We start from the raw sequence: 12,530 nt of genomic DNA on the forward strand, positions 1-12,530 counted from the left end.
AGACAGATCACCAAAAACATTAAAAATTCCACAATGCAAAACCACACAGAACACACTATTCTGAGTCAGAAAATCGGTAATGTTCGTAGAGAAACAAAGACTGCCCCAACAGATCCATAGATGATGCAATCTCAATTGCTCTCCACACTGCCGTCACCCACCTAGAATACCTATGAGAGAATGCTGTTCATTGACTACAGTTCAGGTTTCAAAACCATTGTCCCCTCCAAGTATCTCTAAAAGTATTGATGTTCATCAGTCCACGGGAAGACAAATTGTCTATAAATGGAGAAAGTTCAGCACTGTGTCAACTCTCCCTGGGAGTGGCCATCCTGCAAAGATGACTGCAAGAGCACCGTGCAGAAGGCTCAATAAGAAGAATCCTACAGTGTCAGCTAAAGACTTACAGAAATCTCTGGAACATGCTAACATCTCTGTTGACGAGTCATCGATACGTAAAACACAAAACAAGAATGGTGTTCATGGGAGGACACCACAAAAGAAGCCACTGCTGTCAGAAAGAAAAAAAACATTGCTGCACATCTGAAGTTCGCAAAAGAGCATCTGGATGTTCCACATTGCAACCTGAGGTTACAAACAGGGCCGTATAGGGCGATGACATGGTATGCGGCAGCGTGGTAGGCACAGCTTGTCCTGTGAATTCATCACAAAAATGTAGGATTATCTGATAACTACGAAACAAACATTCTGGATAATAGAGAATCTGGAACTATTTATTGATTAGCATTTTGATATGCTCGAAAAAGAAGTAGACGCATTGAAGTGAACGAGACAGGAACAGCGTCAGCAAATTTATAAAAAAGACAAAAACAATACAACGAGGCAGCGGGGAACAGAGCTGGGGAACTGACAAATATAAGGGAGGAAAAAATACAGATGATAAGTGAGTCCAGGTGAGCCCAATTTCACTGATGCGTGTGAAGACGGAAGGCAGGTGTGTGTGATGGATGGCAACCTGGTGACCTCAAGCGCCAGGGGAAGGGACGAGCAGGAGCAGACATGACAGGTTGGAGTCATTAAAACTCGTTTTTGAACGACTCCACAAATGTCTTGTTAACAAACTATAGTTTTAGCAAGTCAGTTAGGACATCTACTTTGTGCATGATGCAAGTAACTTTTCCAATAATTGTTCAGACAGATTATTTCACTTTTAATTCACTGTATCACAATTCCAGTGAGTCAGAAGTTGTCATGCACTAAGTTGAATGTGCCTTTAAACAGCTTGGAAAATTCCAGAAAATTATGTCATGGCTTTAGAAGCTTCTGTTAGGCTAATTTACATAATGAGTCAATTGGAGGTGTACTTGTGGATGTATTTCAAGGCCTACCTTCAAACTCAGTGCCTCTTTGCTTTGACATCATTAGAACATTTTAAAAAATCAGCCAAGACCTCAGAAGAAAAAGAAATGTAGACCTCCACAAGTCTGGTTCCTCCTTGGGGGCAATTTCCAAATGCCTGAAGGTACCACGTTCCTCTGTACAAACAATAGTACGCAAGTATAAACACCACGCAGCTGTCATACCGCTCAGGAAGGAGACGAGTTCTGTCTCCTAGAGATGAACATACTTTGGTGAGAAACGTGCAAATCAATTCCAGAACAGCAGTAAAGGACATTGTGAAGATGCTGGAGGAAACAAGTACAAAAGTATCTATATCCACAGTAAAAACGAGTCCTATATCGCCCGAACTTGGAAGGCCGCTCAGCAAGGAAGAAGCCACTGCTAGAAAACTGCCATAGAAAAGCCTATGGTTTGCAACTGCACATGGGGACAAAGATCATACTTTTTGGAGAAATGTCCTCTGGTCTGATGAAACAAAGATAGAACTATTTTGCCATAATGACCATCATTATGTTTGGAGGAGAAAGGGGGAGGCTTGCAAGCTGAAGAACACCATCCCAACCGTGGCAGCATCATGTTGTGGGGTGCCTTGCTGCAGGAGTGAATGGTGCACTTCACAAAATAGATGGCTTCATGAGGAAGTACAATTATGTGGATATATTGAAGTAACATCTCAAGACATCAGTCAGGAAGTAAAAGCTTGGTCGCAAATGGGTCTTCCAAATGGACATTGACCCCAAGCATACTTCCAAAGTTGTGGCAAAATGGCTGCAGGACAACAAAGGCAAGGTATTGGAGTGGCCATCACAAAGCCCTGAACTCAATTCTATAGAAAATGTGTGGGCAGAATTGAAAAAGCATGTGAGAGCAAGGAGGCCTACAAACCTGACTCAGTTACACCAGGTCTGTCAGAGGGAATGGGCCAAAATTCACCCAACTTATTGGTTGAAGCTTGTGGAAGGCTACCCGAAACATTTGACCCAAGTTAAACAATTTAAAGTCAATTCTACCAAATACTAATTGAGTGTATGTAAACTTTTGACCCACTGGGAATGTGATGTAATAAATAAAATCTGAAATAAATAATTCTCTCTACTATTATTCTGACATTTCACATTCTTAAAATAAAGTGGTGATCCTAACTGACCTAAGACGGGATTTTTACTAGGATCAAATGTCAGGAATTGTGAAAAACTAAGTTTAAATGTATTTGGCTAAGGTGTATGTAAACTTCCGACTTCAACTGTACATTGTTATTGCATGTGACATGTGGATGGGGGCAAGCATAGTTGAGAAGCTAGTTGAGAAGTTCCTCGGTGTCCAAAAAAAATACTTTAAATGGTCCAAACACACGCAAAGTTGTGAAGAAGGCGAGACAGAGCCTCTTCCGCCCTCAGGAGGTTGAAAGAGTTTTGCATGGGCCCTCAAATCCTCAAAAAGTTCTACAGCTGTACCATTGAGAGCATCACTGCCTTGTATGGCAATAGCACCGCCCTCGATTACATGGCACGACAGAGGGTGGTGCGGACAGCCCAGTACATCACTTGGGCCGAGCTCCCAGCAATCCAGGACCTCTGTATCAGGCGGTGTAAAAGGAAGGCCCGGAAAATTGATAGACTCCAACCACCCAAGCCACAGACTATTCTCTATACTTCCGCATTGCAAGCGGTACCAGTGCATCAACTACCAGGCTGTTGAACGGCTTCTATCCCCAAGCAATAAGACTGATAAATAGCTAACAAAATAGCTACACAGATTATCGGAGTTCACCTTGTATCTTCATTGACCTTATATTCTTTTTTTTGCTCTGTCTCTATGCACACTCACAGAGCTCTACACACACTCACTCCATCATCATCTTCTCACTCACACACCATGAACATACATTTTACTGACTCTACACGCCCGCATAGCCACTCACATACAAGCTGCTGTTACTCTGTTTATCTTATACCCTGTTGCCTAGTCACCTTACCCCTATTCATGTCTACCTCCATCATTACAGTATCCCTGCACATTGTAAATATGGTATTGGAACGGACCCTGTGTATAGTATGCTTATTTACTTACATATTTCTTCTTATTTCTCGTGTTTTTTTTATAGTAGTTGTTAGTTATAGTAGTTTTTTTTACGTTGTTATTGATTATTGCATTGTTGGGTTTTGAGTTTGCAAGAAAGGCGTTTCACTGAATTTGTGCATGTGACATTAAAAAAACTTGACCTTGGTCCTGCTTACTAAGATTGTGTGACTGAACATACCGGTATTCTGTTTGTAAAGTAAAGAGAAACGCTTTTACTGGTTTTGCATGAGCTCAAACACAGTATTGCAATGTCATTGTTTGTCCAACAAGTTTCAGTACATTATATTTATTTATACAATGGGTGGGTCTTTTCCTGAATGCCGATTGGTTAAAACCGCATTCGAGCCGGTGTCTATGCCATAAGTTACCACCGGCTAAATCTATAACGTTAAAATACCTATTTACTCTGTTCCATCTGACTGCGCAATCCACTGTCTCATCATCCCAGTCGGGAAATGTATAAACTTAATCTCCACTATTAAGAGCATCTAGACATTTTCTCACATTTCTTTCAGACTAATATTTAGCTGTCAACGGTGGAGTATATTGCTGTCTGTCTATCAGACATTTGCAACATTGGTTCAATATTCCAATTCGATCTCCAGCTGTCCCATAGTAATGAACATGACAGACAGGCAGGCCGCATTTCTCAGCCAGTCGAAAACATGAATCAGCTGGCATCATTTTTATGGATATATATACAAAGAAATGTCAATTGAAAAAGCTCAAAGAAACGAAGTGCAGCTAGCTTGCAGTTTTTCCAGCTTCAGTTTGAAGTGATTGTGTTAGCTGTGTTGTTGGCTAGCTCCTCTGAACAACAGTGTCCTGACGAGAGAGCACAGTTTCTATGCCAGGTGAAATTGTTATGGAAGTATTCAAATAAATTTCACTACAAAACAGCTTAAAACAAATGCAGCTACTGTTGTTATTCTAGCTGTTTGACATGGCTGTAAGTTATCCATAGTTTGCTAGCTAGCAAGCAAGGGAAAGGAATGTTGCCAGCCAGTATGGACTGGGTGTTTTTGTTCCATAGATACAGAACAAAAAGACTGAACGACCGCGTCTTCGTCTCTCTGACAACCGAACTGATAGAACAAACGACCAGCCGGCTTGGGTAGCAACCCTAGATTTATGTCGGGACTATATCTTGTTGAAGGATGAAATAGTATGAATAAATGTAAAATGTTTTTAATATACATATGTCAATCATTATTTGAATATGTCAGTCACTGTTGACAATGCCCTCGGAGTCAGTGTTTGGAGGAATAGAGTCGGGCCTAACAACACCCGTGCCAATACATCTTCCAAACACCGGCTTTTCTGGCATTGTCACTTGATTACACAGTACTAGGACAACGGAAAGAGAGAGAAAATAGATGGAGAGAGAGTAAGAAATAAAGAATAAAAGAAAGCAAGAGAGAAAGTACAGACTGACAAGCTCTCACTCACTTCCCACAGTGTAAACAGAGTTCTGTTGAGAGTAGAGCAGAGAGAGCAGGATGATAGGCTCCTTTGTACACGACACACACAGTCCTATTGGAACACAGAACACACAGTCAACCAGTCCTGGAGTCCAACGCTCTCCAACTACCGCTGCTTCAGCTGTATATAACTACTCCATAGCTCTTCTATAGAAAAGTGGCTTTACTAATTACAACAGCAGACTTGTACAGCTACCTCAACAACCTTAACTACTGCTATTGCCTCTGGGTGTTTACCTCAGTATCTCTGGGAGCTAACTGCAGAGCTGTTAGCCTACTTTCCCTGTCCCTGTATGAGGCTCTGGGAGTGTTTTGAGGAGAAGGGGAGACAGATAACTGGAGAGTGAGAGGACAGGAAAGAAGAGGAAAGAAAGTAGAGTGTGTTGGAGACTAGAGAGGATAGTGACATCGGAGAGAGGAAGGGACCGAAAACAGGACTTTACCTGTTGTTCCTTCAGTCGAGTCAGGAAAGAGGTGAACCAGTAGAGCTGGAGCGTAAAGAATATAGTCCAGGTGAGTGAGTGTGTGTGTCTGGTCTCTGCCCTGGTCTACCCACTAGTGTGTTAGTATGTGTGTCCAGTGTGAGGGAGCATGTATTAGTCCCTTCCTTGATCAATCTGATAGGGTCGACAACTGCTTTGGTGAAGGTCAAGTTGACTGCCTCTCTCCCTGCCTGCCTGTGAAATACTGGCACTGAGAATAGAGGGAGGGAAGAAGGGATTGGAGGAGGGAGAAAGGAAGGGTTTTAACTGGACAAGAGCAAGAGAGAGAAGTGGGAAGGTGGGGGGAGGGTGGGAGCAAAACAAATACTTTGAGGAGGGGGTGGTCTCTTAGCAGCAGTGGTGTAAAGACTTAAGTAAAAAGTATCATGTATCACTCGAAGTGTGTTTATCATTGTAACTTGATTTCCTGAAGATGTGTCTAAAAAAGGGATGGGTCACACAATATGTATACCTTCATTTGTAACACCTAAATATGCCATTATAAATGCCTCTAAATGCTTCATCAATTATTGTAAATGTTATAAAGGCGTATGACTTGTGCGTAATGCTTAAAGGCCTACTTTAAATAAGTAGTTATCTAAAACATGTCCAGAATTATGTCAAAAGCATGGAGTTAAGGGAAACTCCCTTCTTAATTATTATTCTTAAAATGCTAAGAAAGCAGCTGTCCGAACTTCAGATCTTTCTCTTGGAGCAGAAGATGGATGCACCTTCCCATCTTACCCAAGCAGAAAAAAATATGTTTTTTCATGATACTTATTATAAAGTGTTACTCATTCACTCAACAGGCTAAAAAATAAGACAAAGGGTTTGGAATAGATATTTTCTCTGATGAAATACCACCACCAATTCACATCACCAGTGATAAGGTGCTTATACGTGTAACAACACAGCCCAAATATGCAGGTAGTGACTAGCGGAACATAGGCAGGTAAATGCAGAGGAAATGAGGGCAGGGTTTCAGGAAGTTAGATTAAAATAGTACATTAAAAACTATGTGAGTTACCTTTGAAGGTCATTCATTTGTCTTGTAAATATTAACAAACAATATACTCAGTCATTTCAGTGATAACCTTTAATGACAAGACTATTGTTATGTGAGGAGACGGAGTAGGAATGTATAATATTGAGAACCCAGAACCAAATCCCACATGCCTGCTGGCCAGCTACACTATTTGGTTACTCATATGGCTGTAACTTGTTTGTTTTAACAGTCTGTCACCAGAGACTACAATGTACACTGCCCTGTGCTGAAAATAGTACTGTATGGGATATCCTAGGGGGGAATATTACACAAAAGATTCCCTCTTATCATAAACATGAATGTAAGGCGGCAAGTAGCCTAGTGGTTAGGGTGTTGTGCCAGTAACCAAAAGGTTGATGTATTGAATCCCCGAGCTGACAAGGTAAAAATGTGTCGTTCTGAACAAGGCAGTTCCCCGGTATGGCATCATTGTACATAAGATTTGTGTTCTTAATTGACTTGCCTAGTTAAATAAAGGTTAAAGGCCCAATGCAAACATTTTTATATCAATATCACGCAAAAGGGAAAGCCAGCCGAAAGCTGCCCAGTGAGCCTACCAGACCAATATAGGGGATGAAAAAATCAGATGATAAGTGAGTCCAGGTGAGTCCAATTTCGCTGATGCGTGTGAAGACGGAAGGCAGGTGTGTGTGATGGATGGCAACCTGGTGACCTCAAGCGCCAGGGGAAGGGACGAGCAGGAGCAGACATGACAGGTTGGAGTCATTAAAACTCGTTTTTGAACGACTCCACAAATGTCTTGTTAACAAACTATAGTTTTGGCAAGTCAGTTAGGACATCTACTTTGTGCATGACACAAGTCATTTTTCTAATAATTGTTTAGACAGATTATTTCACTTTTAATTCACTGTATCACAATTCCAGTGAGTCAGAAGTTGACATGCACTAAGTTGAATGTGCCTTTAAACAGCTTGGAAAATTCCAGAAAAGTATGTCATGGCTTTAGAAGCTTCTGTTAGGCTAATTGACATAATTTGAGTCAATTGGAGGTGTACTTGTGGATGTATTTCAAGGCCTACCTTCAAACTCAGTGCCTCTTTGCTTGACATCATTAGAACATTTTAAAAAATCACCAAGACCTCAGAAGAAAAAGAAATGTAGACCTCCACAAGTCTGGTTCCTCCTTGGGGGCAATTTCCAAATGCCTGAAGGTACCACGTTCCTCTGTACAAACAATAGTACGCAAGTATAAACACCACGCAGCTGTCATACCGCTCAGGAAGGAGACGAGTTCTGTCTCCTAGAGATGAACATACTTTGGTGAGAAAAGTGCAAATCAATCCCAGAACAGCAGTAAAGGACATTGTGAAGATGCTGGAGGAAACAAGTACAAAAGTATCTATATCCACAGTAAAAACGAGTCCTATATCGCCCGAACTTGGAAGGCCGCTCAGCAAGGAAGAAGCCACTGCTAGAAAACCGCCATAGAAAAGCCTATGGTTTGCAACTGCACATGGGGACAAAGATCATACTTTTTGGAGAAATGTCCTCTGGTCTGATGAAACAAAGATAGAACTATTTTGCCATAATGACCATCATTATGTTTGGAGGAGAAAGGGGGAGGCTTGCAAGCTGAAGAAGACCATCCCAACTATGGCAGCATCATGTTGTGGGGTGCCTTGCTGCAGGAGTGAATGGTGCACTTCACAAAATAGATGGCTTCATGAGGAAGTACAATTATGTGGATATATTGAAGTAACATCTCAAGACATCAGTCAGGAAGTAAAAGCTTGGTCGCAAATGGGTCTTCCAAATGTACATTGACCCCAAGCATACTTCCAAAGTTGTGGCAAAATGGCTGCAGGACAACAAAGGCAAGGTATTGGAGTGGCCATCACAAAGCCCTGAACTCAATTCTATAGAAAATGTGTGGGCAGAATTGAAAAAGCATGTGAGAGCAAGGAGGCCTACAAACCTGACTCAGTTACACCAGGTCTGTCAGAGGGAATGGGCCAAAATTCACCCAACTTATTGGTTGAAGCTTGTGGAAGGCTACCCGAAACATTTGACCCAAGTTAAACAATTTAAAGTCAATTCTACCAAATACTAATTGAGTGTATGTAAACTTTTGACCCACTGGGAATGTGATGTAATAAATAAAATCTGAAATAAATAATTCTCTCTACTATTATTCTGACATTTCACATTCTTAAAATAAAGTGGTGATCCTAACTGACCTAAGACGGGATTTTTACTAGGATCAAATGTCAGGAATTGTGAAAAACTAAGTTTAAATGTATTTGGCTAAGGTGTATGTAAACTTCCGACTTCAACTGTACATTGTTATTGCATGTGACATGTGGATGGGGGCAAGCATAGTTGAGAAGCTAGTTGAGAAGTTCCTCGGTGTCCAAAAAAAATACTTTAAATGGTCCAAACATACGCAAAGTTGTGAAGAAGGCGAGACAGAGCCTCTTCCGCCCTCAGGAGGTTGAAAGAGTTTTGCATGGGCCCTCAAATCCTCAAAAAGTTCTACAGCTGTACCATTGAGAGCATCACTGCCTTGTATGGCAATAGCACCGCCCTCGATTACATGGCACGACAGAGGGTGGTGCGGACAGCCCAGTACATCACTTGGGCCGAGCTCCCAGCAATCCAGGACCTCTGTATCAGGCGGTGTAAAAGGAAGGCCCGGAAAATTGATAGACTCCAACCACCCAAGCCACAGACTATTCTCTATACTTCCGCATTGCAAGCGGTACCAGTGCATCAACTACCAGGCTGTTGAACGGCTTCTATCCCCAAGCAATAAGACTGATAAATAGCTAACAAAATAGCTACACAGATTATCGGAGTTCACCTTGTATCTTCATTGACCTTATATTCTTTTTTTTGCTCTGTCTCTATGCACACTCACAGAGCTCTACACACACTCACTCCATCATCATCTTCTCACTCATACACCATGAACATACATTTTACTGACTCTACACGCCCGCATAGCCACTCACATACAAGCTGCTGCTACTCTGTTTATCTTATACCCTGTTGCCTAGTCACCTTACCCCTATTCAAATCTACCTCCATCATTACAGTATCCCTGCACATTGTAAATACGGTATTGGAACGGACCCTGTATATAGTATGCTTATTTACTTACATATTTCTTCTTATTTCTCGTGTTTTTTTTATAGTAGTTGTTAGTTATAGTAGTTTTTTTTACGTTGTTATTGATTATTGCATTGTTGGGTTTTGAGTTTGCAAGAGAGGCGTTTCACTGAATTTGTGCATGTGACATTAAAAAAACTTGACCTTGGTCCTGCTTACTAAGATTGTGTGACTGAACATACCGGTATTCTGTTTGTAAAGTAAAGAGAAACGCTTTTACTGGTTTTGCATGAGCTCAAACACAGTATTGCAATGTCATTGTTTGTCCAACAAGTTTCAGTACATTATATTTATTTATACAATGGGTGGGTCTTTTCCTGAATGCCGATTGGTTAAAACCGCATTCGAGCCGGTGTCTATGCCATAAGTTACCACCGGCTAAATCTATAACGTTAAAATACCTATTTACTCTGTTCCATCTGACTGCGCAATCCACTGTCTCATCATCCCAGTCGGGAAATGTATAAACTTAATCTCCACTATTAAGAGCATCTAGACATTTTCTCACATTTCTTTCAGACTAATATTTAGCTGTCAACGGTGGAGTATATTGCTGTCTGTCTATCAGACATTTGCAACATTGGTTCAATATTCCAATTCGATCTCCAGCTGTCCCATAGTAATGAACATGACAGACAGGCAGGCCGCATTTCTCAGCCAGTCGAAAACATGAATCAGCTGGCATCATTTTTATGGATATATATACAAAGAAATGTCAATTGAAAAAAGCTCAAAGAAACGAAGTGCAGCTAGCTTGCAGTTTTTCCAGCTTCAGTTTGAAGTGATTGTGTTAGCTGTGTTGTTGGCTAGCTCCTCTGAACAACAGTGTCCTGACGAGAGAGCACAGTTTCTATGCCAGGTGAAATTGTTATGGAAGTATTCAAATAAATTTCACTACAAAACAGCTTAAAACAAATGCAGCTACTGTTGTTATTCTAGCTGTTTGACATGGCTGTAAGTTATCCATAGTTTGCTAGCTAGCAAGCAAGGGAAAGGAATGTTGCCAGCCAGTATGGACTGGGTGTTTTTGTTCCATAGATACAGAACAAAAAGACTGAACGACCGCGTCTTCGTCTCTCTGACAACCGAACTGATAGAACAAACGACCAGCCGGCTTGGGTAGCAACCCTAGATTTATGTCGGGACTATATCTTGTTGAAGGATGAAATAGTATGAATAAATGTAAAATGTTTTTAATATACATATGTCAATCATTATTTGAATATGTCAGTCACTGTTGACAATGCCCTCGGAGTCAGTGTTTGGAGGAATAGAGTCGGGCCTAACAACACCCGTGCCAATACATCTTCCAAACACCGGCTTTTCTGGCATTGTCACTTGATTACACAGTACTAGGACAACGGAAAGAGAGAGAAAATAGATGGAGAGAGAGTAAGAAATAAAGAATAAAAGAAAGCAAGAGAGAAAGTACAGACTGACAAGCTCTCACTCACTTCCCACAGTGTAAACAGAGTTCTGTTGAGAGTAGAGCAGAGAGAGCAGGATGATAGGCTCCTTTGTACACGACACACACAGTCCTATTGGAACACAGAACACACAGTCAACCAGTCCTGGAGTCCAACGCTCTCCAACTACCGCTGCTTCAGCTGTATATAACTACTCCATAGCTCTTCTATAGAAAAGTGGCTTTACTAATTACAACAGCAGACTTGTACAGCTACCTCAACAACCTTAACTACTGCTATTGCCTCTGGGTGTTTACCTCAGTATCTCTGGGAGCTAACTGCAGAGCTGTTAGCCTACTTTCCCTGTCCCTGTATGAGGCTCTGGGAGTGTTTTGAGGAGAAGGGGAGACAGATAACTGGAGAGTGAGAGGACAGGAAAGAAGAGGAAAGAAAGTAGTGTGTTGGAGACTAGAGAGGATAGTGACATCAGAGAGAGGAAGGGACCGAAAACAGGACTTTACCTGTTGTTCCTTCAGTCGAGTCAGGAAAGAGGTGAACCAGTAGAGCTGGAGCGTAAAGAATATAGTCCAGGTGAGTGGGTGAGTTTGAGTGTGTATCCGCTTCCTGGACTGCAGGTGTGTCTCCAATCTGCAAAGCACAGGTGAGTGAGTGTGTGTGTCTGGTCTCTGCCCTGGTCTCCCCACTAGTGTGTTAGTATGTGTGTGTCCGGTGTGAGGGAGTATGTATTAGTCCCTTCCTTGATCAAACTGATAGGGTCGACAACTGCTCTGGTGAAGGTCAAGTTGACTGCCTCTCTCCCTGCCTGCCTGTGAAATACTGGCACTGAGAATAGAGGGAGGGAAGAAGGGATTGGAGGAGGGTGAAAGGAAAGGTTTTAACTGGACAAGAGCAAGAGAGAGAAGTGGGAAGGTGGGGGGCAAAACAAATACTTTGAGGTGGTGGTCGCTTAGCAGCAGTGGTGTAAAGACTTAAGTAAAAAGTATCATGTATCACTCGAAGTGTGTTTATCATTGTAACTTGATTTCCTGAAGATAAAGGGATGGGTCACATAAAGCCACACAATATGTATACCTTCATTTTTAACACATAAATATGCCATTATAAATGCTTCATCAATTATTGTAAATGTTATAAAGGCGTATGACTTGTGCGTAATGCTTAAAGGCCTACTTTAAATAAGTAGTTATCTAAAACATGTCCACAATTATGTCAAAAGCATGGAGTTAAGGGAAACTCCCTTCTTAATTATTATTCTTAAAATGCTAAGAAAACAGCTGTCCGAACTTCAGATCCTTCTCTTGGAGCAGAAGATGGATGCACCTTCCCATCTTAACCAAGCAGAAAAAAATGTGTTTTTTCATGATACTTATTATAAAGTGTTACCCATTCACTCTTTCATTCAACAGGCTAAAAAATAAGACAAAGGGTTTGGAATAGATATGTTCTGATGAAATACCACCACCAATTCACATCACCAGTGATAAGGTGCTTATACGTGTAACAACACAGCCCAAATATGCAG

General features: G+C 41.4%; 1 protein-coding gene across 6 annotated transcripts in view; it reads right to left on the reverse strand.

The window, feature by feature from the left end:
• LOC112252765 (prominin-1-A) overlaps positions 1 to 11,642 on the reverse strand; it is a 38,541-nt gene extending 26,899 nt beyond the window's left edge. For 3 of the 6 annotated variants that reach the window (XM_024424316.2, XM_042323447.1, XM_024424314.2), the window contains exon 1: positions 5,369 to 5,611. The gene's annotated coding sequence lies outside the window, so the exon portion shown is untranslated. Of the gene's footprint in view, positions 1 to 4,893; positions 4,978 to 5,368; positions 5,612 to 11,508 lie in introns of those variants that run through there. The other 3 variants (XM_024424315.2, XM_042323448.1, XM_042323449.1) reach the window with 3 other exon arrangements.
• Positions 11,643 to 12,530: the final 888 nt, after the last annotated feature.

The sequence above is a fragment of the Oncorhynchus tshawytscha genome, linkage group LG06 (assembly GCF_018296145.1).
Source record: "Oncorhynchus tshawytscha isolate Ot180627B linkage group LG06, Otsh_v2.0, whole genome shotgun sequence".
NCBI classification, from domain to species: domain Eukaryota; kingdom Metazoa; phylum Chordata; class Actinopteri; order Salmoniformes; family Salmonidae; genus Oncorhynchus; species Oncorhynchus tshawytscha.